The sequence below is a fragment of the Aphis gossypii genome, chromosome 1 (genome assembly GCF_020184175.1).
Source record: "Aphis gossypii isolate Hap1 chromosome 1, ASM2018417v2, whole genome shotgun sequence".
NCBI lineage: Eukaryota > Metazoa > Arthropoda > Insecta > Hemiptera > Aphididae > Aphis > Aphis gossypii.
The window spans coordinates 24,860,242-24,886,124 of NC_065530.1; the positions used below are offsets into that span (position 1 = coordinate 24,860,242).

Sequence of the window (25,883 nt, forward strand, 5' to 3'; positions counted from 1 at the left end):
GAGCTTAAAGTTCACCAAATATTTTTACTAATAATTTTTATACACATAATATAATTAAATAATTTTTGGATCGTTCTATTCTTGAAAAAAAAAAACAAAGTTTATCTTAATAAAAGCCAATTAATGTAGATATAATATTTTTCGGGTTTTCTTATAGAAATTCAAAAATATCAAAAAAACATCACATTTTTTTTTTATTCTGGTCGCTTTTTTTAAAATCATGATAACACAATCTAATACCTACATTGTCCTCAAAAATGTCCACTTCACAAAAAATGAGTATTTAATTGATTATCACTTAATATTTTTTGTATCATTATCTAATCTTTATATCTATATTGCCTTGATTGATAGACATTATTGATTTTCATCACCAACTTAGTGTTAAGTTAAATCTACAAATTGTAATTCAAAAACCACTTGTTGTCACTGATAACCTCATTCGATTAGTACAAAACAACTACGCGAATTCAACTTATGTTTATAATTGAAAAGTAATAAGTAGATAAAAGATAAAAAGTAATAGAAATTGCTCTGCTGTACAGAGGATAACGAATGTAAATGTCTTTATTATTTGTAGTAGGCCATTGAAATGGATATGTTAGATTTGAATCCAAAGATAAATCATTTTATGTGATGAAAAACGATTTTGAGCGAAGACTGTAAGCCGATATCAATTATAGTATAGTACATAGTTATAGTATATTTTATTATATATTTATATTGTTATTAAATTAATTTATAAGTAATATGATAGGTTGAAATAATTTATGGCGAAAACATTGAATTTGAGAATTTCCTTACACCTATATCTAAAATATAGTCGAGCTTGGTTAACTGATGAAGGTGAAAAAGGTGAAAATGGCGAAGGAACTGGAAAAAAGTTGACTAAAAAAAACTAAAAATAAAATATCTGAATATAATATATTTTACTTAAAACAGTACAATAAATTAATTACTAAGTATTTATTATAAAATGTATGAAGGTGTTTACTATTTATACGTGTATAATTTAAAAAATGAATGAACAAAAATTAGGCTAGAAAATTATTTTTAAAAAGTATTTATTTTTGTTTTGAGTTTTGCTGTTCATTGCAGCATTTACAATTGATCATTCTATTTTATTTAAAGCTTCAAAAATGTCATCATTGGCCTTCGGTTTGTTTTTGATACATTTGTGCTTGTGTAATCGTGGGGATGGAGGATTCAGACGATTTAACACAATCTTGTTCCTCTTCGTCCGATGCTTGGATAACGAATCGTTTTCGTGTAGTAAACCTGCAGTATAAAATATCACTTACCGCTAACAATAACAAAAATGACCTTATTTTCAATAGTAAATGTACATCATATTATATAAGAATATATCATAATTTTACAATTTTAAAGTTGAAACTTTGAGTTATTCACGAAAGTCTTTGAATTAAACAAGATTTTTTGGCACTTATTAAATAATAGGAAATTTTAGCACCGGAGATTTTGAGTTAAACAAGTTCGACAATATAATAATATAAATTCAAGTGTTAAGTTTAAATATTTGTTGAACATTTTAAGTACTAAATTTTATTATTCTTTTTTTAGTAACACCGAAATTATAAAATCGGTTTTAAAAATTATATAGTTTTGCGTGAAATGTCTATTGATCCCTTAATTTTTGATTTAGTTTTTCTCGATTATTTTGAAAATACTGGGAATTTTTAACTTTTGACACCTATAGGCTCACCCTGCTAGGTCGGCCACCTGCGGCCCATGATTACAAATTATAATTAGTATAAAATATCACATTATGTTAGTTGATAAAGAATTTAAATTTTAAATAATATTAAGTGAATGGCCCGTGAAATTTTTTGGTTCTTGATACCAAAAGGGTTGCTGACCCCTGCCCTATAGTATCAACTAGATCCTATTTGTTACTATAGATACCATCACAAAATTTACAATTTTAAGCATTTTTTTAGTGCAAAAAAAAGTCTTCAAACACACTCAAAAATCAAAATAATTAATGTCGGGATAATTTAGTAAATTGCGCCCATTATAAATATTATTTTTATGATAGTCATTTAGCATTACTTAGAGGACACTACGAGGAGGTGACCATGTATATCCTCGTTGCAAATTTTGTAAATCAATTTTATGATTAGATATGATTTAAATTTTTTCTGTTATCGTTTCTAAAAATGCTGTACACTTGTTTAGACTACATTGCCATTTTAGTTTACCCTAAAACAATTCCGTGTTTTAATTTTGAAAATTTACAATTTTCGTAAATCATAAATTCATTTTGACTAAATATAATTTGTAATTTATGAAGTCCTGTGGTACGAAAAAAATATACTAAAATATTACTAGTTGTAATATACGTTGATACCGCTAATACTAATACGATTAAAGCGATAAATGTTCGGCTTTTACACGTGTACGTGTTTAAAACAAATATCGAATAATTCAAGGTCCTTTAAATATTATGGGTACAAATTTACTACATAGAAATTTAAACCTGGTAAATGCCAGGAAAAATTTACTATCTATATTATTTTGACTACCTGCTCACTTATTAGGATGCAATAATTTACAATCACCCATACCATACCTTCATCGCTCCAATTAGAACCTAAATTGGATTCGTCAAAATGTTCTATAAACTTTATTTGTGGCTAATAAATTACAAGTATACATTTACATTGATTAAATTGCATCCAATATATTTTGAGGTATCCATTTCTTCGATTTTCGATTGTGTAGGTCATCTGTCCGAATGTCATGATGGAAGTTAGTGTTTCGAAAAATGTTATGGCCGAAAGGTTTTTTATTTAAATACCCATAAATGTTGTCAAATTTTACTCTTATAAATAACAAAATTATAATAATGATTAATTGGTACTAAAAAATATTATAATAAAAACTCAAGAAAATAAATTATTAAACCAATACTATATAGGTTAAAATAAAAATGTATTGTTATAATTGCATATATTGTGTAGGTATATAAATTACTACTTACAAAATGAAAATACTGCAAATATGTTAAATATAAATAATAAATTATATACATTTGTAAAAATTCTAACCGATACGCGCAGATGATACTCAAAAACAATTGTTGTACAGTTAAGTTCAAACTTCTTATAGGTACCTTTGTTGAATACATTTTAACCCGTGTAATTTTAACATTCGAATTTTTGTCTTCTATTTTTAAAATCCATCCTTATCTTAGCACTGTTTAATTGCTCAGATGTTTTTTTTTTTTGGAATTCGTGTAAGTATTAGAATTTATACAAGGCTCGTTCATATCATTAAATTGTATGTTCATTTAAGATTGTAATTCAATTATAAGTTTGGCTTTTAGACCAGAAAATGTACCATATAAAGTGAATAAATATCGTTAAATTAAAAGTCATTTAGATATTTTATTATGAATGCAAATTACTAAAACCATTTTTGAAATCAAAAAATTCCTAGCTCAATATATTTTACTATGCTATTTTTACAACTTGGTAACTGTGAGCGCATTTTACAAATCTCATTATGACGGCGATGTTTTATATTTATTTTCACAGGTCAAAAATTAGTGCCAATGGAATTTAGGTACAGATTTTTTGGATAAAAAAAATGTACTGACGCAAGACACAACGTATAAAAATAATCTGCAAAATTTTAATTTAAAAACCGCCTATTTCGGGTGATTTCAGACCTCCTTTACCAATACCGAACCTCCTTAATCCAAAATGTTTGAATTCTACTCTGTGGGAACAACGAAGCAAGTGCTTTGTCACATTGCCAGCACTGTTTGCACCCTGCAAAAAAACTCAGGGATCGCGTCCACCAATTTGTCCGGGCAATTAGCGAGCGGCCCACCGACATCAATAACACCTGTTCTAATGTTCACGATCCGTAGACATTAATGAGTAGTCTTGTACATTTACTGATTTTGTTTTATTTCATTTAAATCCACTGCAGTGATCGCGGTGTACAGAGAAACTAGTACAAAGTAGGTAGGTATATCTATGATATAATATCTTTAAGTTTTATCATACCACTTTTAGCTGATATTTTTTTCATTATTTACAAATAACAATAAAAATTTTTCTCACCGAAAGATATAATATAGAATTAGATACTTTTTTTTATTAATACACCTAATAATTATTTGAATGAATCGATAACAAACAATACAATGTTTGTACAATATATTATAGTAAGGGCAGTAAGGCACTAAATATATGGGTATACTAAGCCGCCATTTTGAGAATCGTAGAGAAAAAATAAAATAAAATATATGATGAAATAAACGCGGCAAGTTCATAGTTCCATAATATTATACGTGATAAATGACTCACAAAATAGAGACTTAATCTAACCTATTATCCACAGTGCCCTAATATTAGATGTAGTAGGTAATAATCGAACTAAGTTCAGCTATATAAAATCTCGAGTTTAAGCCACCCACTATTATGACATTTCTGTAGGAATTTAATACCTATATACCTAAAATATTATTTTCGACATTCGTGATTACCCAGGCTCAACAATTAAGTTTCATCGAAATGCCTTCAAAGTAAAGAAATATATTATGTCCTTATTGTTACTTATAATACTGCTCTGAGTGGTTCTACACTTGTTGAAACAATAACAGACTACCCATTGTTGCAAGAAAAAATTAGAGGGATATGAGCTATGTGGAGTGATGTTTCAAGGTGAAATATTTAAGCTTAAAAGTTTGCAAGTGAATTTTGTAAATTATTACATAGATGTTATATAATCGGTTTTGAACTGCAATTTAATTAGTTATTAGTGCTATATGTACTCACATATTACAGAGGGTGTTAAAACAATTCATAGTAATTGTATAATTTTAATAATTTATATTATGCAAAGTTCTTAGAATAATGGGGCCCCTTCAGATAGAGTTCTCTAATTAAAAAAAACTACAATAACCATTACTGTTTAATGCAGTTAAGTAAAAACACACACACTGTAGTAGTACATTCTAGTAATAAAACAGTAACATATTATTTTTTTTTGTACCTCTATTATAATATAAAAAGTTATTTTTGATACACAGTTTTATTTAATAACTTACTATACTCTTGTTAAGATATTTACTTATCGATAAAAATGACTACCTATATGTCATTTGTTTATTTATCATGTTATATTATTTAAAGACAAATGTATAATCTGCAGTACAAAGTAATATAAAAGTATCTGCTTAACAAAATTTAACTGTAGGGTACTAAGGTCAATATTCTGAAAAAAATTATTGAAATTTTTTTTTCATAATATGCTAGAATGTCGAGGTTGTTTAATTTATTCTTATACTTATATTACTTGTTTTGTTAACAAGCAACTTTTTATTTTTAAGTTTTGTTTAGCACTGGACCAACATACCTACTTTTATTTTGTATCATGATTACCAAATAGTCATAAAATAATATAACACAGTATAATTAGTTTGTAATTTTAATAAGAATAATAGAAGAATATACGTTTACCAAAAATTGTATAGGTATCCAAGATAACCAATAATTACCAAACATTTGTTCTATTTCAGCTGTGCAACTATGAGGTACATTTGAAAAAATACAAATCGAAGTTCAATTCTAGGTGCATAAAAAAAAATTATGTAAGCCAAAACATATATTTACATCATCTCAAACATTTGTTTGAATTATCAACTTAAATTTATATAATAAATTCATATTTACATTATACTTTACAATTGCAAGTAGAATGCTTATTTAGTATTTCTAAAGAAGTAATCTTGCTAATTATATTTCTTATAACCTATAAGGTTTAGAATTAATAAATTTGTGAAATGCAGTAGTTGCATACTTTGCCTTAAACAATTTTTTAAACAGCGTATCAAAAAAAAATTTCGATTACATTACTTGTATATTATGGGCCCCCATAAATTAATTGTTAGAGCAACTTTGACAATTTGTTTACACTTTAATCTTTTAAATAAAACCAATTTGTAAAAATAATACTGAAAATAAATGAACAACTCATTGTAAAATTATTTTTAATGTTTAAGATCTGTGGAGGGAATTAGAGATGAGGTTTTTAAAGCACTATCAGGCCCCAACACCCCATAATTATACTATGACTATGAATAAATAACATTGTGTTAAATATTTCGGTTATCACTTTTATTTTATTTTTACAGTTTTCCACGATAAATGAAAACACAGAAGAAAATGCTGTTGAAGATGATCAGTGATTTTTTTCAAAAAGTAATACAGTAGAACCTTGATTATTTGACTAATTGGGACCATACCGAGTTTGGATAAGCAAAAGTTTGGATAATAGAAATTAAAAAAAAATTTATTTGTACAATGCATATTTTAGAATTATTGTTAAATATTATTTCTATCAACCTACACTTTGTATTTACTACACATTACCTATTGGGTTGTTTCTTACTATTTATTGCAAAGTCTATTATTATTATTATAATCAGAATATATATTAATAAACGTTTTAGAGTTATTTTACAGTACAGTACATATGGGCAGATATTCTTTGAAGATATTGGGGGTGGAGATACAATTCTTTACATCATTTATAAAATCATTCAAAATACACTAGACAATTAAGTATTAACACATCAATAATTAATTGATATCTTTTATTATTTTGTTATATCGTGTGTGTAATTTTATTTGTGTCCTAATTATCATAATTTATATTTATTGTACCTATAATTTTGCTGTATTTTCGGGCCATCACCCTTTTTATAAATTAATTATGTTTTTTACTATATTATTGTTGTGTACTGTACTAAATAAGGAATTTTTATTCCGTAAATTAATTAATAAACCATAAACAATAATAACAGTAATGAATATTTTATTTTAATACCAGCAGTCTGGAGGAATCATATCACCAGTGACCAGTGCTAATTACTATGTATGTGTTCTGTATTATTTATATATTTATATATGGAGTGATTTGATGGGTGCCTCACATTAGAGCTCAAAAATAAAATAATTAACTATTACCACTATTGCAATTGCCCAAAAATGGTAAATACTAAATACCTAGAATAGAATATAGCAATTTGCATTATCTGATAACTACTTTGCGATCGACCGAAATGGTTAAATTAATTTTTATTCGAGATCGATCTATATTCCTAGAAAGATCAACCACTGCTGTATAGGTGTATAATATAATATATGTAATAATATAAGTAAAATGTTCTTAACATAAAATGTACAATATATACTTGAAAAAAAAAAATGTTTCTCAAAATATTTTCACTGAACTGTATAGTATTTTTATAATTTTTCAAACATTTTTGAGGGGGTTTAGTGGCTATCAAGAGGGGGGCTAAGCCTAAGGATATCCGCCAATGACTGTACATACTGATAAATACTCCAAAAAGATCAAATCTTTCAAATAAAACATTTGAAAAACTTGTGTTTCTTAAAGGATATCAACAATTTTTAGTTAAATATTAAACCTTTTTTTTATTGTATTTGTTTTATTAACCATTTACTCATTTATTTTGTTAATTTATTTAACTATGTATATATTTATTATGATTTATGTCATTATCTAAGTACCTGAAGTTTTTTTTAACTATAATTTGTTCTAAAGAAAATTTAAAAATGTTTTTATTTTTTTTTTAAAATTATATATGATGTGTTTGATACTTGAATTTCAGTTATTTTCTCTTAGGTATTTTACCATTTAATTATTAAGTTAAAATGTCTATATGATTTACAAAATAATATATTTCAGTGACTTACATATGGTCATGGTATAGGATATTGATATATATATATATAACCTATGTTGAAATCGACAAATCAATAATAAAATTGTATTTGTTTGATTTCATAAATCAAAACTTTATGTAGCTTTAAAATATAAAAAAAATTACTAATTCTCAAAGTATACCTAATTATATTTTAGGATTTTGTGGTTTAACAAATTATAAGTTAATTAAATCTTTTAGGTAATGATTTTGATTTTGTTTTTAAAAATCAATTTTTTACTGATTTTGCCCATCTCTAACTGAATATATGTATTATTATTTGTTTTTGACAAACTGATTAATTTTTAATGGATTAATTGTTGCTACTCGCTTTTGCACAGCTAAATCTCACAAACATGTACCTAACATAATATAATATGTACTTTGTACATATTATTATGTACTAATAATAAACTGCGACCAGGTGTTTGCGTCTTGATACTTTATGTATTGAGTATTGACGTTCAGATAATAGGGGGTTTGTATCATAGAATAATATAGAGATGGAGTTTTGTAAATTGACTGTGGAATCAATTTAAAGCCATCCAGAAGGAAGCTAATAATAGTCCTGTGTACTAGATGGCACTGCATATCAATAACAACACATTATTAATAACATGATTTTAATTTTTAATAATTTTTACTTTTTTTTTGATTAGTATATTTATACTTTCTTCTTGATTTAGTATACTAATCAAAAAAAAAGTAAAAATTATTATTAATATTATTAATATATTATATATTTTATATATTTATATTATTAATATTATTCAAGACTAATATTTTTATTAAAAAAAAATAAAAACGATGACACCTAACATTGTAGATCATATGTTGTTTACTAGAAATTAGGGATTTCAAATAATTTTCAATTTAATTATACATCAGCCAAAATGCCTAGTTGTTTTTTCGTTTGTGGAAGAACAAGGGATCAGAAAACAAAAACTGAAGATATAACTTTTCATAAGTGAGTATAAGATCATTGTAAATATTTGGTTTATGAAATCATATGGTCATAACTATAACTCGTAAGACTAATATAACAACACTTGTTTAATTTACAAGATTCCTGTTAAACATAAATAGCAACATTTTTTATGTAAGAAAATAAATTAAATGTACAAAATATTAATAAATATTCTATTATTTGTTCAAAACATTTTGTCGTTTTGTGATGCGAAATATTAAAAAAGGTTCTTGGTTTAAAATGTAGTGCCATTAATAATAATTTCAAGGATCTAAGGTGTAAGCAATTCATACTTTTATATTCATCGTTTTAATTAACTAGATATTTACCTACCTATAAAGCTAACATTATTTTACATTGTTCCATTATAGGTTCCCATTATACTTTTAAAAATATATTTTAAACTAGAAGTTTGTATTCCGAAGAAGTGAAACATTTAAATGTATCAATTTTGTGTCCTGATAATGAACCTAAAAGTAGTTTTGATGTAATGTAGACTCTTGTAAAGGTACAATAATTAATGTTTCAACATAATGATTAAGTAAAAATAACTTATTTTTTGTCTGGTTATATACTTATAAACTTATTAAAATAAATATTAACATTCTTGTCACAATATTTTATGAGGTACCCATGTAACCAATTTTTGGTGAAGAATCAATATCGGATAACATTACCTTCCCAAACAAAAACACTTCGATTAACATCAACAATCTCAAAGATCAAGTAATAATAATTGGTCACAGTCTGTTTTAATTTTTAAACATTAATATTATTATTCTACAATTTAATTTATAGATTTCTATTATTGTTAATGAATGTGAAATATCTCTTTTAACACCTAAACATTCAAGTTTAAATACCTCTAAAAAGGTGTCTGTTACCATTAATGTATATGATATTAATGAATGTGGAGTGATGCCTCTAACACCTGAGAATTCAAACATAATGAATCGTGCACTGTACCGGTTTTGTTCATCTTTATTATCTATTTTAATTTGTTAATAATATGATTTTATACATTTTAGAAAAATTTAATTTCTTCATTTGTGGCTGCTTCTGAGTTTGATTCTTGCTATACTCCCAGAAGGCTATTTTTAAAACGTGGTCTTTCTCAAATATTAAATGAAGTGAAACTAAAGAATAAATAATTGAAGTTACCTACTCCAACAAACAGCAAGACATCTGTATAAGAAAATTGCTTTCTTGAAGCCTATAATTCTTAAACTTCAAAAGGAAAATGTAATCAATGATGAACCTTCCGACATGTTATTGAATTCTTTTAGTAAGCATACAGATTTAATAACCAATTGGGCAAAAAATTTTTTTATAAAACAGCTTCCTAAGAAATATAGTCCTGTTTTATGCCAATGCGTTTTATATGGTATTCTCACATAAACACTGAGCCTGGCTTTACGCATAAAACTTTCAAAAGTCTATCGCTTAAAGTAAAAAACTCAACTTGTCCAGTTTATTGCAGCCTTATGATTAGCGAAATGGCTATTCGTCAAAATTTAGAATATGACAACAATAAATATTATGAGCAAGTTAATCTTGGTAATGGCATGAATAATGACAATTTAGATATAGCAAAAAAGTGCTTGGTAATAATGGTTGTAGCGGTTAATGAAAACTGCAAGATTCATTTAGGATATTTTTTAACATCGAATTTAAAATGTGAACTATTAAAACACACTTTGAATTTGTTAAAAGATACTAGAATAATTATGATTAGTTTAACTTTTAATGGTTGCTCATCTAATATTACGACTCATATTACAATGGCAAAATTATAAGGTTGCAATTTAAATATTAGCACATTAAACACAAAATTTGTTGTACATACTACTAATAATAAATTGTAATACTGAAGTAGCTGTTTTTTTTGATCCAGCACATATGATAAAGCCTATTAGAAATGTTTTTGGCGAAAAAAAAGTTTTCATGGATAATGACAATCAAATTATTGATTTTAATTTTGTGCAAAAATGATGTGTTCTTCAGGAAACAGAAGGAGCTCATTTGGCCAACAAGTTGAGAAAACAACACATTTGTAACCAAAAACAAAAAATGAAAGTTAAACTGGCTATACAGTTAATCAGTCAGTCAGTAACGGGTGCTCTTAATTGTTCCATCATGATTTTTTGCAAGCTGAAGCAACAATCAAATTCATAGAAATTTTCAATGCTGGGTTTGATATTCTGAACTCTAGGTCACAAAATTATATTGGGGAAAAAAACTATGTGTAAAGAAAATTATGCTGAAATAACAGATTTTGCTAATGTCATAATAAAATATATTCAATGTTTAAAAGTCAAAGAAAACAATAATTTTATACCTATATTGGAATCAAATCGTAGAACTGGTTTCATTGGATTTATTGTGTGTTTCAATTATTTATTACATTAATTGTACTCCAGTTTATTAGTAGCAAGAAAATTGAATCATATTAAACTTCATAAGGTTAGGCAGGTCAGCCAAGACCATTTAGAATTCTATTTTGGGAATATCAGATCACTTGGTTGACATAACAATAATGCAACGGCTTGTCAATTTCAAGCTGCTTATAAGAAACTTGTTATCAGATTAAATAATATTCCAAGTTTTAATTTTGGCAATTGTATATCATTTGAACATATTGATATTTTACATGATTTAAGTACAGATCTGGTTAAGGTTATAACAATACATGTTCTGCAATTATTGACACTGATTCAAATGACGATGAAGACATATTTCATTAAGTAACATATTTTATTAATGATCATGATTATATTATTAAAATGTCAGATACCTTCAATAATTTCACTAAAGAAATAACAGTTTACATTGCTGGATTTGTTGTTCATAAATTGATGTAAAATCTTAAATGTAAGATATGTATTAAGTCTTTAATTTTTACTGATAAACAACAATTTTTAAATTCATTCATCAATCTTAAAAACCAAGGTGGTGAAGGTGGACTAGTTTATCCCAGTGATGATTTTATTAATATATTATGTCTTTTTACAGAAAAAAAATTTGAAATTTTGATTATAAAAATACAGCCGTTAATATCTTATTAGTGTAGTTAAAAGTCTTATATAATTTTTTACACAACACATACATATTTAGTTCGTTAAATATTCATAGGAAAGAATCTTTAAGTTCATTATCTGATCATGTCACCCTTCTCATTAAAACAATTTCAACCACATATATTAAATTAAAAATTAATCATAGTGTTAAACAACTAAACGAAAAGCCTTCACTCTGCTTGAAGTATAATAAATTAATTTTATTCCAGGGTGAGTAATTTATTATAGGTACCTATCAATTTTAAATACCTATATTTTATATATCTACCTGTTGTGTAAACAATAATTTAAATAATTTATGAAATTTACCTATTTAAATTTTAAATAGATACAAATAGGTATAGGTAGACCCGAGATGTACACCTATCAAAAATTATTAACATATTATAAAATATAAAAATCACAATTTCTCAGAAAATTATACTAATCATGTATAATCAAATACTTTGTAAAATTATGGATACCTAATTAATTTTAAAATAATTATAAATACTACAACGGCAAATTCAATTTATTAGGTATTTTATCTGGACAATTAAACGTGGCTATAACTTTAAAACTAATGATTTTCGAAAAAAACTTTTTGCGCCATCATTTTTAAAACGTTAAAATACACAGATTTCCGGAGAAAAATATTGAAATTTCGAGGGGGTGCTAAACTAGATTTATACCGAACGTTTTATTGGGAATAATGGAAAAAAATGCACAAAACAGGATCTTATAAGTTATGAATTTGTTTATAAGTTAAGTCAGAAGTCACTCTTATATTCAAACTAACAACACATAAACGTTCTGATGAACGCATATTTTCTGTGTCGTACATATTATTTTGTAATAGAAAGAAAACAATATGTATTATTGTATCGTAGCGTTCTCTAAAAACCTTAGTAAAAAATGGAAATATTTACCTGTTTCATTAATGCCTTTGTTTTTGTCGGCAAGAATTTTAAGATTCAAATTTGAAACTCGTAATTGTATCACAAAACAAAATATATTATATAAGTAGGTACACAGAACAATAATGATCATAATATTATCACGATAAAGTAAAAGGAATACAGACGGCAAAAGCTGAAAAGCCAATAATCAATAGACGACAATCGACACTACGATAGGACTTACCGACCAGTGAGTACTACACTAGAAGTCTAGAACAGAAAATTTACTGTTTTACTGAAGAGAGTTGTAGTCGTCGGCCGTCGGCTCTTCAGCGATCGTTGTTATGCCGAACATCGGTTGCCGTTAAATATTTATGATGGTATTTACCTGTAATTAATATATTTTTGATAATAACCGTCAACGACGACGACGTAAAAACCCCAGATAAAATATGACATAACAGGAACACAGAGTTCTGTATAGAAATAGACGAAGTAAAGATATTATCTTAGTTCACGATGTAGAGAAAATCTACATCTTCTCTACATCGTGTCTTAGTATCTTAGATGATAATATACCAGTTGGCTGTTGCTATTTTTTATAGTAGCATTGACTGTAAATACTATTTATTATACTATTATACTATTATTATTTATTATACTATTTAGTATTTATAATCAATGCTAGTAGAATATGATCTAAGGTTAGTATAGATATCTGTACACAGGAATAATATCGTATTTGTGTTAATATTAATAAATTGTGATATGACGTAAAAGTGGGTATATTGAATAGTTACATTATTTGTTAACAATGTTAGCATATAAAATATTATTACTTTGAAACAATTATTATGTGATATCGCATAAATATTAATTAATAATTGGTACCGTGGCGTATTTAGGAGGGGGGCAGGAGTACTGGACCCCCCTCAGAGGAAAAAAAACAGATACATGTTCTTGCAGCATCTGTAGTTTTTTTTTTATTTATTCTTCGAGAAGATAATGGTTAAGTAATAAACATAGAAATTGGTATACTGAAGACGGTTTACAAGTTACGGCTAAATATAATGCGTGGTAAAGGCCAGTGGCGTATTTAGGATTTTTTCTTGGGGTGGATGACAAACATTTTATAGTTGGCATATTGGTGGGGGGGCTACGCCCTCTGCAGTCACCGCCAATAAGGCAATAACAACAATGAAATAATTAAATAATGTGCCTTTTAAGGCAATTAGGTATAATTAATGGTATTAGCCATATCTAATACCCGTATGGCCGTATAAACTTTATTGAACAGAAAAATTGGTTATTGATGGATTTGACTATCTGAGTTAAATTTTAAGATTTTGTTTTTTTAAATAAGGTATAATACAATATAAATAAGTGTCTTTTATCTTTTACAAAATTAGAACTTTATAAGATATTACAAATTTTTTATTAGTTTAATTTTGCTTTCAAGTGCTATATGAGTAGGTAACGACAAACGAGCGAACCAGTGAACACGAGTTTATTATATTTTTATCAATATTAAGAAAGTACCTACTTAAAAAATTGTTTGGTACTGGTTTGTTATAGCCCCGCCGCGGCGGGTGAAAACTTTATAGCCCCGCCACTCAGGTTTGTTATCGCCCCGCCATTCATATAACAATAAATACATCGAATAAATATAAATATAAAATAGTGATATAATTAAAAATGTATATTTATTGACGATATATTGATAAAATATTTAAAAAAAATTAATATTAAAAAATTGAATAATAATTAATATAAAAAAGTTATATAATTAAAAATGTTTATTTATTGATTTAAAAAAAATTAATATTAAAAAAATTTATGCTTTATGTGATTCCCAAAATTCTGTTATATCTTTTAAAATTGTTTCAAACGGATCACTATTATTTAGTTTTGATGTATTTACTGTTATATGAATGGTGGGGCGATAACAAACCTGAGTGGCGGGGCTATAAAGTTTTCACCCGCCGCGGCGGGGCTATAACAAACCAGTACCAATTGTTTTTGTTGTGTCTCGGAAAACTTCGCTGAGTCAGTTTTTTTTAAAAATCCAATGATACAAGTGTTCAGCAATATGACCATCACAAATCTCCAGTCTCCGTAATTTCTCCAAGTAAACGACCAATATCATCAAACATAGATAATAATGTCAAACAAATCTGACAATTTTGAATCAGAAAATGAACCAAAATTTAACAATTTCGATATTGGGTTTTATTTTAATCGTTCGTTAATAAATGTTGAGAGAGAAGAGGTTCTTAAAAAAAAAAATTGGAAGACCGAACCTACTTCGAATTCCTTAATACTGTGAATTGTGATATTTATATCAACTAGATATATAATTATTTATAGTCGTGAAGATAAACGATCTAAACATTTAAAATTTCAATATCAATAGATGATTACATACTTTTTCGTGGTCGTATTCCGTAAAATTAGATGGTGCATTTTGTACGTTTTGTGTAGCGTTTTCTAAATCAGGAGCTGGCATTATATATTATACCTATTCTCAACACTACTAGACAGTAGACACCGCCCCCGTTTTTTAAAACTAAAACATTTCTACTGTCCCAAAAGATAACAGACAGAATAAAAACACACTTATAGTAAAATCAATACGTTCATTGCTCCGTTTAGAAATAAAAAAAATGTATATATACTGTTTTTTGATTATACAAAAAATAAAATAATAATAAAGAAATATTATTAGTAGATAGTATAAAATAGACAGTTCAAAAACCTCGACTGCCGTCAACCCCGACAACCTCTATTATGTAATATTATTATCAGTTATAGGTATCATAAGTCGTGTCTATTCGGCCTATTAATACTTTTTTTTGAACATAATCAATACGATAAATAATTAATAATATCAGACTACGAGATCAATGCTACAACTAAATGTAAGCATTTGTCGACGGAGGTTTAAGCGTATTTATTTTATATACACGGCCCAGTCAAAATATAATTTCTAAATAATATACAGATTGCTATAGGTATTGAAAACACTATTGAACTAGGTGCGTATATACCTATGTAAGTCTGCATCTGTATAATATTATTTATTAAATGAAAACAATATTATATTTCATTTAAAACCAAACCTGTAAGCTTGATGATCCCTAACTGGGGTACTCGGACCTCTATCTCACCAGCATTGCACGAAGTAGTTGCGCCATTATGTACGGATGATTCGACGGCGGAAAACGATGCGATCTCTGTAATTGTAATAAAGATGCATATTATACCTAAGATCTATCGTCGTTTAATTTTCGAAAAAAGACACGTTTGAAAAATGATTGAAAAACCACCCTCGGTCCCGTTATATTAAACGGTAGAGGGCGGTTGCTATATCATAACGATAACAATAATACATAGTTTAACATTATCATGGTATTTGCACGCTTCGGCGCGGAGACTCGCGTGGTAACGGCGGTCCGACGAAAACGTTTGGACAGCGGCATTCGCGAATCGCGATTCGCGCCCGAACGGCCTGCAGTGTCGCGCTCGTCCCGATCGTCCGCTCATTACCGCCCGCCGCCGCAGCCGTCATTCGCCGCCACCGCGTTTTCGGCGTGATGACTCGCCGCCGCCGTGTATACCAAGGCCCCGAACGATTATTATAACAATTAACAATTTATTGCTATTATTAATAATATAATTTATTGTAAAAATAATTATTATAAAACTAATACGTCTCTCTTATATAACGTAATAAAATAATAATTATACTCTACAACAATAATATAGTCGAGGTCTTCCCGCAGGTCCGGCTTCCGCGATACCGTTCGAACACTCGTAAATAGATTTTATTATACAATATTATAAATATTGTGCCGTTGGCGGACGGTTTGTTTTTATTTTCACACAGTTCGTAAGTACATATTATATAATAGAATATATATTATTATACATTATAATAATATTAGGGTACGAAATCTTTTTTTACTCGATTTTTTCGAACATTTTGAACCTATAAACATAATGATTATCATATAGGTATAATGACACAATTATAAAATCGTGAAAACTAAAGAACTGCTCGATCTTTGAGAAATTTAAACAGATCGAAATTTGTAAGATATTAATAATAGAACTCGGATATTATTTTGAACAGTTTGAAAAAAATTTATTTTTTTATGGATACTTTTACAAATATAATATTTAAGTACACTAATTTTCAAATATATTTCCTTGGCTATAATTATGTACCTATATTTTTGGGAATCTTTGAGAGGTAACTGGTGAAGGTATAGTCTTACCAATCCCTCTCCTAAAAAATAAGTCATCAAAGCTCACTAAAAACGATTGAAAAAATAATTTTAATATTTTTATTACGTATTAATATTTTGACAGAAAAAAATTCATGAGAAATTCACCCATCGTTATTATAGTCATACAATAATATTACAACATAAAACGATAATTCAACTGCAATTATATAATATTATATTGTTATATTTATTAATTTATCATTTGTATGAATGCAGTGGGTGTTAGGTACCTTACCTATAACTCGTAATTGGGCGTTTTTCATGTTATTAATTATACCTATTTGTTTTCTAAACCATGCGCGACAAATTAAAAATTTATTTTTATTTGCATGCTATTTCGTATAAAACGATTAGTTGATCATAATTCATAACATATCATATACATATATATTATAACAAGTCAATTAATAGGTGCAAGGTTATATTGAATATCGATAAACATAATATCAGCATTGAAACAAGTTATATGTTCTGTTGTAGGTATACTTATTTCTCAAATATATGTATAAACTGTACAAATAGGTACTTATTGTATTTACTATTTAGTTTCTGTTAAAAATCCTCATATTCTATAAGTTTACAAATTTTTAAAAGGTTATGTGAAAAAAAATAAACGAAATAAGAATTGAAACGTTTATTTAATTCACTATTGTTTAAAAGTAGAATAAAGTGAGGTACGATCATTTTTAGTGGAGTGCAGTAAAAATGTGACGACATTTGCTTAAAATACATAATTACGTTATATGAAAATGTTTTAAAACATATAATTAAACGGATTTTTATAATGATGGACTATGAGAAATCGTATAAATTGCACTAATTTGAAATTTTTAGGTTCAACACCTAAATATTATTTTTTATAACTAAAAAACTTGTTTTGTAATTTTTAGAACGTAACTCATAAAATCATATAAGATACTGATATTCTCCGGACAAATGTTTTATGTAATTCAAAGTAACTTCTTCACTTCTTTATAAAAATTATTGATACGGTTTAATTATTTATACTGTATTAGGCTTAATGTATTATGTTTATTTTGAATAACAACCATTGTTTTTAATTTCGTATACTTCAATATTTCTATATAAGTACGTCATATTGTTATTGTTACTGTTATTTGTTTCTTGTCAGTTGTCAAGTAAATAAACATTTAATGTTTAGCATTACTTTTAAGTATACTATTTAAATAATAATTGTTAGTTAAATATAAGAAAAGTTGGTATAACAGTAAAGTTATAACCAGAGGAGATATAGAAGATGTTGGTATTCTGCTCTTCATATAACTGCAAATAAACTTTTTGAAATGTTGATTGGTATTAATTTTTATCAAATAATTGATAAAAAAAAATAGCAGAAATTAAATTTTTTGTACATAATTAAGGATTTGTTTATGTATTTAATTGGCAGGAAAAATATAATTTATAATAAATAAAAAAAAAACGGTGAAAAATGGTATGAGGTCATTGAAATATTTATAACTAGCTGGTGATTTATCATTTCATTAAAAAATAAAAATATGTTTATTTGTTATCATTATTTTATTTAAATAGGTATCTGACGAAATAATTAACATTGCTTAACTGCATCATGTTTCCACTTATTAGATATTAAATTGCTGTTGATAAATACCTTCTAGTACCTTGTAAATAAGAACTTATTTTATTAAAAGTTTATAAAAGAGATTGATCGTAGAGTATAAAACACTTCGTAAATTTGAAGAATAAACATAAAATGCCAAAGAAATAAAAATATAATGAATGAGTTTGCTTTGAGAAATTTGTGTTAATTTATTGTACGATCTGTACAAAAAAGTGAAGTCATATTTTTTTTCTAATCCTCTTGATTACTATGGACATCGCTGTTTATTATTATATTCAAAAATAATTTTAAAATGTCTTATTTACTTTATTTTCGGTCCAAAGGTACTTTCACAAAGACGTTGAATTTATAATCGAGTGGTATGTTCAAATCGAGCAAAATATTGTAAGAATTGCTGTTTTACATAATATTCGTCCACATGAATAATTTAACTTATTAGTATAGCTTTAATTTACTAATATTACTTCCGTATTTAATATCTACATTCTACATCTTTGCATTTTTGTACAACATTGTTTATTTAATATTATCATAATATTCTTTTGTTTTATTTTATTTATCTCAAGACCGTGCTAAAATATTTTAATTTTATAAAACAGCACTTAGAACGATAATATTGTTTTATGAAAAAAAATATTAAAATAAATAAACTGTATTCTATTATATTAATTTTTTATTTATATAAACACTTGTTTTAAATATTTTTAATTTTATAATAAATTGGTTACTTAAGTAAAATTAATTTACCAAACCGTTTTACGTCTTATAATTAATATTATCATATAAGTATTATGTTAAATTTATAACTATTTTTAAAAATTTAAAAATAAATCATAGGTACCGTTGATAGTTTTTGTTGCAGTTGGTTATGATTAAAACGTAAGAAAATAAATTTTTAAGGATGTATAATAGTATAACTGCAATACAAGTTCTAATAGTTGCGATAATAATGATAGTAATATATTAAAATATTAAGTACTTATAGTGTAGCTTGTATAATTGTCAATTATTATATGCATTTACTACTCTTTAAATTGCATTTTTTTTTCAAAATATTATCATTTATTTCTTGTATAATTAATCTTAAAAAGTTTTAACTTAAAAATGAATATTTAACTTGATTTTATATTCTAGTATATAATATGTAGTGCTGCAAATTTAATGCACTAAACAGTAAAAGTCGTTAAATATGTACGTATTTTGTATTAAATCTGAGAAAATACATCAAAACAATTTCTTAATATTATGTACTACATGACTTTGAAGTTACTCAAATTACAAAAATATTCCCAAGAAAATAAAATAAAAATATATTTTAAAAAACAATCAGGATAACATTTGATATTCTTACTTATAGTATTAGAATTGTGCTAAAGTATTTTTCTATTTTTAAAATATATTGTATTATATTTTTTTTCAATGTCATTTGTTATTGACTATAAAAAATAAAATTAAAAATAATAATATAAAATATAGTTTCAAGAATTTGAACAAGTAAAACATTTTAATTAAAATCAAAACCCACAAAAAATAACATCTCTAGTAGTGAGTATCTATTTAGGACTATTATAGAAGACGTGATAAACCAATTTTATACTCCAATTTTGATTATACATAATATAAAATATTTTTCTTCTATTATATCGCAAAAAACTATAAAAGAATACATATGTTTACAAAAGCTTGTAAGTTATATTCCCAGTGATGGTTATACATAAAGTGAGTATAATATATAGTGTATATTCAGCCATGTGAGGTAAGACGTAAACTGCTATGTGACGTTTTGTTTATTTTTGATATCCTTAATAGCAATATTGAATGTTCTGAATTATTAAGTGAGATCGATATTTGTTCTTACAAATATTCAATTACAAATTCAAATTTATTCTTTGTACCTTTTTTTTAAAAAGAAATGTGCTCTGATTCTTTTTTTCCGAGAGCTCTTTCTCTATGTAACTTAATTTGTAATGATGTCGATTTCTTTTTCATTCATGTCCCGTGAATGTTTTAGATCGAAAGCTTTGTTTGTATTTTCAAACCAAACCTCATAATATGGATCACTCATTAGTCATTTTGTTTCAACACCTACTTAATTAATGTAAAATATTTATTGTTTACTTTTATCTTTTGTTGTTTAGAATTGTATTATATGTTTCTGTATTTAAAGGGCTTGTAAGCTTGTTTCATAAAAAAATGTTAATAAATAAATAAATAATAATTAATGGATGATTGAAGATGGTGCTAATTTATGGAACTAACCTACATAATTTTAAAATAACTTAAAATAAATGATATGGATAGTTTTGAATGAAAACTATTTCTTTTGTAACGAAAATTTATTTCTTGAACTTAACAATTCAAAGAGATTTCACTTAAATAGCAGTTAATGTTAAAGTTCAATATGATATATAAATAAATTATAAAAAAAAAACCAATCACGTGTTTAACACAAGATATAAAATCAATATTATTATTAAATTTCAAAAAAAACATAAAAAGTTACCGCACCTAATCCGCATTCTTATCACATTTCACAATGTATACATTCATTATTATGTTGCTGTGGCGGACGCAGGGGGGACTTGGGGTTCAATCTCCCTCCGAAATGAATGGATGATTAATTTTAAACGTAGTTATTTTCACTTATGAACCTTCAAAAAATTCTAATTAGTAGTGTTAGTTGTATATTAGTTAATATTGTTGTATTAGTAGGCATGTCAAAAATATTATTTTTAAAATTAAATACACGTATAATATTGTCTAGTAATAATATCTTCTTATTTAATTTGCTAAAGTCAGTTATCTTTTTAATTCTTTAAGATTCGGTAAATATTAAAGTATTATTTTTTTAAATATTAATATTTATATTTTTGTCGTGACCCGCGGGGCGCAAGCATATACTGTAATTAATGTAAGTATAAATTAGTTTCAGTTTAAGGCGTTTACACAACAGCACTTTTCTTCGTTATTTGCGGTTAACTTTCGTTAAAGAATACAAACGAAACATGTCGACCGAACATAATGTACAATATTATATAAATATATATAACATTAACATAATATTATAAGATGTTATTGAGGTCGGCTTATTACTCAAAACTTTTTACTTCCATATACGCAGCTCGAATGCAGCAGTGTATTGTATATTATATGTTTATATATCATGTAAAACAAAATAAAAACTACTGTACCTACATAAATAAAAAAACATACAAAATGCCAACCATATATCATTATACATTATACAATGTATATAGTATAATGCATATATGCAATCACGCAATTTAAAAATATTGCAATAATACAAGATCGCAGGACAATGTTATATAATTATTATATTATGAATATATTGGACATGATATTTAGTTAAGCGTGATTTTGGGGCTGTAGAAGGGTACATTTGCACTCTATGGAATTTATAATAATATACATAACACATACCTATTATAATATTATACCATACTTCATTTATATAATAATAATTAATAATAACATATTTATTTTTAACGCTGTTCAATAAAAGTTTTACAATAAATATTAAGTAGTAATAATAAAGATAAGTACCTAAACGTTGAACACATATTCAAGTATACTTAAAAACCATAATTTATGATATTTTGATTTTTAAAATATTGTTTAGGAATGTCCGGTTAAGGTTCAAACTTTCTTTTGGAATGAAAGCTACGATTTTTACTGTGTATACCTAGTATATCTATTAACTATTGTTAAACACATGAAGTTTCTGTTAACTTTAATGGATCAAAGTCGAAATGTGAACGAGTAGTATCTACATTATTAAGACGAATGATACGAATGATTAAGGATAAAAGTCCCAAATAAGTAATAACCATATACTACCTATTTGTATTACTAAATTATTTAGTACATTTAGTCTAAATATATTAATATTATACTATAATTTTGTAATATTATATCATTAATCTAAATTATTACATATACTAAATTATCTATAATTTATTTTTTTATTTTTAAACTGTACAATTTTTTTTTTGTTTGCATATCCACATATTAATCATATTATAGTGTTACACTTACAGCTATAGTAGATATTACTGCTACTATAGTGTCTAGTACCATAATAATAATAATAATATTAGTCGATTAACTAACATATAAAAAACCAAATAAATAATAAAAATATTATTGTTTAATATCAAAATTTGACGTTGTTCTAGTGCGTAACTCATAGTGATGTGTATACTGCAAAATATCCTGTATATCAGTATGTGTATACATATACTTATAATAATAATGTACAATTGATTACAAATATATCGAGAAATTCGTTTTGTGCGAAATAAACTTGATAAAAAGCACGAGAAAAAATGTTTTAAAAGAATATACGCTTTCGAATCGTCGAAATAAAACAGCCGAGTGTATAACGTTCATAATGGATCTACCTCCATTTGATTGGATTATTGTATTTGCCGGTAGAAAAAAGATTTAAATTGTGTAGGTAGTATGTATGTAAGTAAAGTAATTTGTTTCAACCCTATACAAAAGTGAAAACATTGCTAACTCGACATAACTATGCGTTTTTAAATATTTAATGCGCCTGCAATTCACGGTGGCCGTTATAGGTACATAGTGTCATAGTCGTATACAAGGTTGTATTTAGGAATTCACATCTCAGGGGCAAAACAAATTGTTAAGCTTTAAAAAATATTGTTCATAATAAACAAACATTTTTTATTTTATTTCTAGATTGTACTTTAGATTTTTTAAAGTTATATTTGCATAGTATTTATGACGGGGATTAGATTATTTTTAATATTTTTTTTTTAAATAACGGTTAAGAAATTCATACTAATGATAAAATGATAAATTATATATATAATAAAAAATATAATATTAATTGTAGAAAATAAAGTAATGGAGTTAAGAGGATTGATGAAAATTAAAAAAAAAATCTTCCTACCGCCTCAAAATCAACAACCCGTGGCAACAGGCAATAGCCCTCTTGTTGCACCCCCTCTCATAAATATGGCCCTGCCCATGTATATCAGCGCCTTGATACTAAACAATATATATTTTATTATTATAAAGACGTTTTTAATTTTAACATTAATGAATTAATACTTTTATTTAACTTTTTATTTATTCATCTGTTTAAGGGATTGTGAAACGATGTAACACTACGCCCTACAATAAGTGATAGTCTGTGATAATCGAGTCAATTTTTTGTGTCAATTAGAAAAGTTCCTTTTGCTGTAAGCCTGCAAAGTAAATTATGTTTTGAGTATATCATCATTTATTAAGAAATGATTGTATTAAATTCAACAAGTTAAACTAAGGCTGTACGCCTTTATATTAAAATAAATTTATATCATTATAATATGTATTGGTAATTACAATTTTTTTTTCTATCAATAATTCATGGAAATTGAATCGTAGTTTGCCAAATAAACGGTGTACATGTAATTTATTTTTAATAACAAAATTGTTAAAATATAAGCCAAGTATAATGTTAAATGCAGTGTGTATCACAATAAATTTAGTGATTTTACACATTCGAATGAAATTTTAATATAAAATTATCGTATCTCCGTGATACACCGTCGAGTATCTTAACTATTACTATTATTAACTTTTATAAACTTTTAAATAAATATTGACATACTAAAATTCAAATTTAGACTATACGACATAACTACATGAGTACCTATTTTGAAAATTTCATTGTGTATAGGTAGAAAATAATGAAATAATAATAATCGTAGGTTTAATGGAAAAATTTCAAGTACCTACATGCACTTAATATTTTTTTGAATTACAACGGTAAGACTAAAATCATTTGAAGAGAAATCTGTATTTTATCTATGCAAATATCCAATTTGGCCAAACTTGGACTTAAAATACCTACAGCCTTTAAGCTGTTGTTGTCGTAACTTTAAAATCAACGTTGAAGACAATTGTTGTTCACTGATTTTTATCATATCTTGTGCTAAAAACTTCACTAACTTCACAAAATATAATAAAGAAAAAATATACTACTGTATCTTTCAGAAAATGTTTAATTATATATTATTATTATACTGCGACTCGAACAAATTCTAATTAAAACTAAAGTCATAATTTAAACATTTGATAATAATAATAAGCTTATAAAATTATAATTGCATGCCCTCGCGTGATAATTACTTTTAGAGTAGTTGTAATAAAACGTCAGAAGTCACCACCAATCGAATTCGTGACTATTTCACCATGAACAGTGGTTTACAGAGTTTAATATAATAATATATTGTATGGACGTCTAAAATTTACTAAATAATGAAAATAATCATATTGTTCGTAATGTATTATATATTTTGTATTAATAGAAGCATTTACCACCTATTTACAAATATTATGACGCTTCGTGATAAAAACAATAAAATTATAATATAAGTATATTATTTATCAACTAAAATTTAGTTGTAGTATGTTTTTATTCTTATAAAGGTACAATAATAAATATCATATTAGGTATGTTTTTAAACCTTTTTTAATTGAAATTAAAAAAAATATTGAACCACTAAAATAATACAAAGGTTTTCGCCAATGATTGATTCATGATAACAACATTTACAGATGTAATGCGATTTCAATGCAACTAATATTGTTAATACTGTACAACAATAGCCTCTCCCGTTTAAATTGTTTTATAAAAAAAAGTTGTACATATAAAAAACTGGCTTCATTTGGTTATTATCTCAAGTTTAATGAAAATGATTTTTATACTTGGAATTTTCGGAATAATACCTGACTTACAAAACGAATCATATTTTCAGAACAAAAAATCCATTTTATACCCGTCAACAATAATAATAATATGATTATGAATATATATTATATAGGTAATATTATTATAATCTACAAATGTAATGATTCGTTAAAGTACGCTTATTACTCATACACATTTTTTAAATTTAATAATGTATTTATTTAAATTATGATTTTATTACAAAATATTTATTCTAGTACCTGTATACTTTTTATTATTAACTTACTTTACTTACTTCGATACATTTTACAAATAATAGTTTTATAACTATGATTTTCAAATTATCATTATAACCTTCTTATTTTTCAAACTTTATTATCGTGGATTACTATCTTAAAATTTAAAAGTTAATGAGAAACTACTAGTTTGATAGTTCGTTCGAATACATAATATTTTCAAAAATTTCATTTTTCATAAAAGTGTACAATAAAAAGGGTGGTACTTACCAAAAAAACTTTTTATCATCACAATATATTCCTTGAATTGCGTAATAAAAATCTGAGTATCCAGATATAAAATCTTTAGT

General features: G+C 25.9%; 1 protein-coding gene and 3 long non-coding RNA genes across 4 annotated transcripts in view; 2 read left to right on the top strand and 2 right to left on the bottom strand.

The window, feature by feature from the left end:
• Positions 1-15,988, bottom strand: part of LOC126550869 (uncharacterized) — a 32,721-nt gene extending 16,733 nt beyond the window's left edge. Inside the window, exon 1 of the long non-coding RNA XR_007604919.1 lies at positions 15,804-15,988. This is a non-coding gene — a long non-coding RNA (uncharacterized LOC126550869). The remainder of the gene's footprint in view (positions 1-15,803) is intronic.
• On the bottom strand, positions 911-13,022 carry LOC126550868 (uncharacterized). Its single transcript, XR_007604917.1, has 2 exons — positions 12,715-13,022; positions 911-1,278 (listed from the first exon to the last, which is right to left on the bottom strand). It is a non-coding gene; the product is annotated as an uncharacterized LOC126550868 (long non-coding RNA).
• Positions 2,975-6,680, top strand: LOC126550865 (uncharacterized). The gene is made up of 3 exons (XR_007604915.1): positions 2,975-3,992; positions 5,552-5,623; positions 6,167-6,680. It is a non-coding gene; the product is annotated as an uncharacterized LOC126550865 (long non-coding RNA).
• A 186-nt stretch (positions 15,989-16,174) lies between the features above and the next one.
• Positions 16,175-25,883, top strand: part of LOC126550855 (AT-rich binding protein-like) — a 62,889-nt gene continuing 53,180 nt past the window's right edge. Inside the window, exon 1 of the mRNA XM_050203332.1 lies at positions 16,175-16,573. The gene's annotated coding sequence lies outside the window, so the exon portion shown is untranslated. The remainder of the gene's footprint in view (positions 16,574-25,883) is intronic.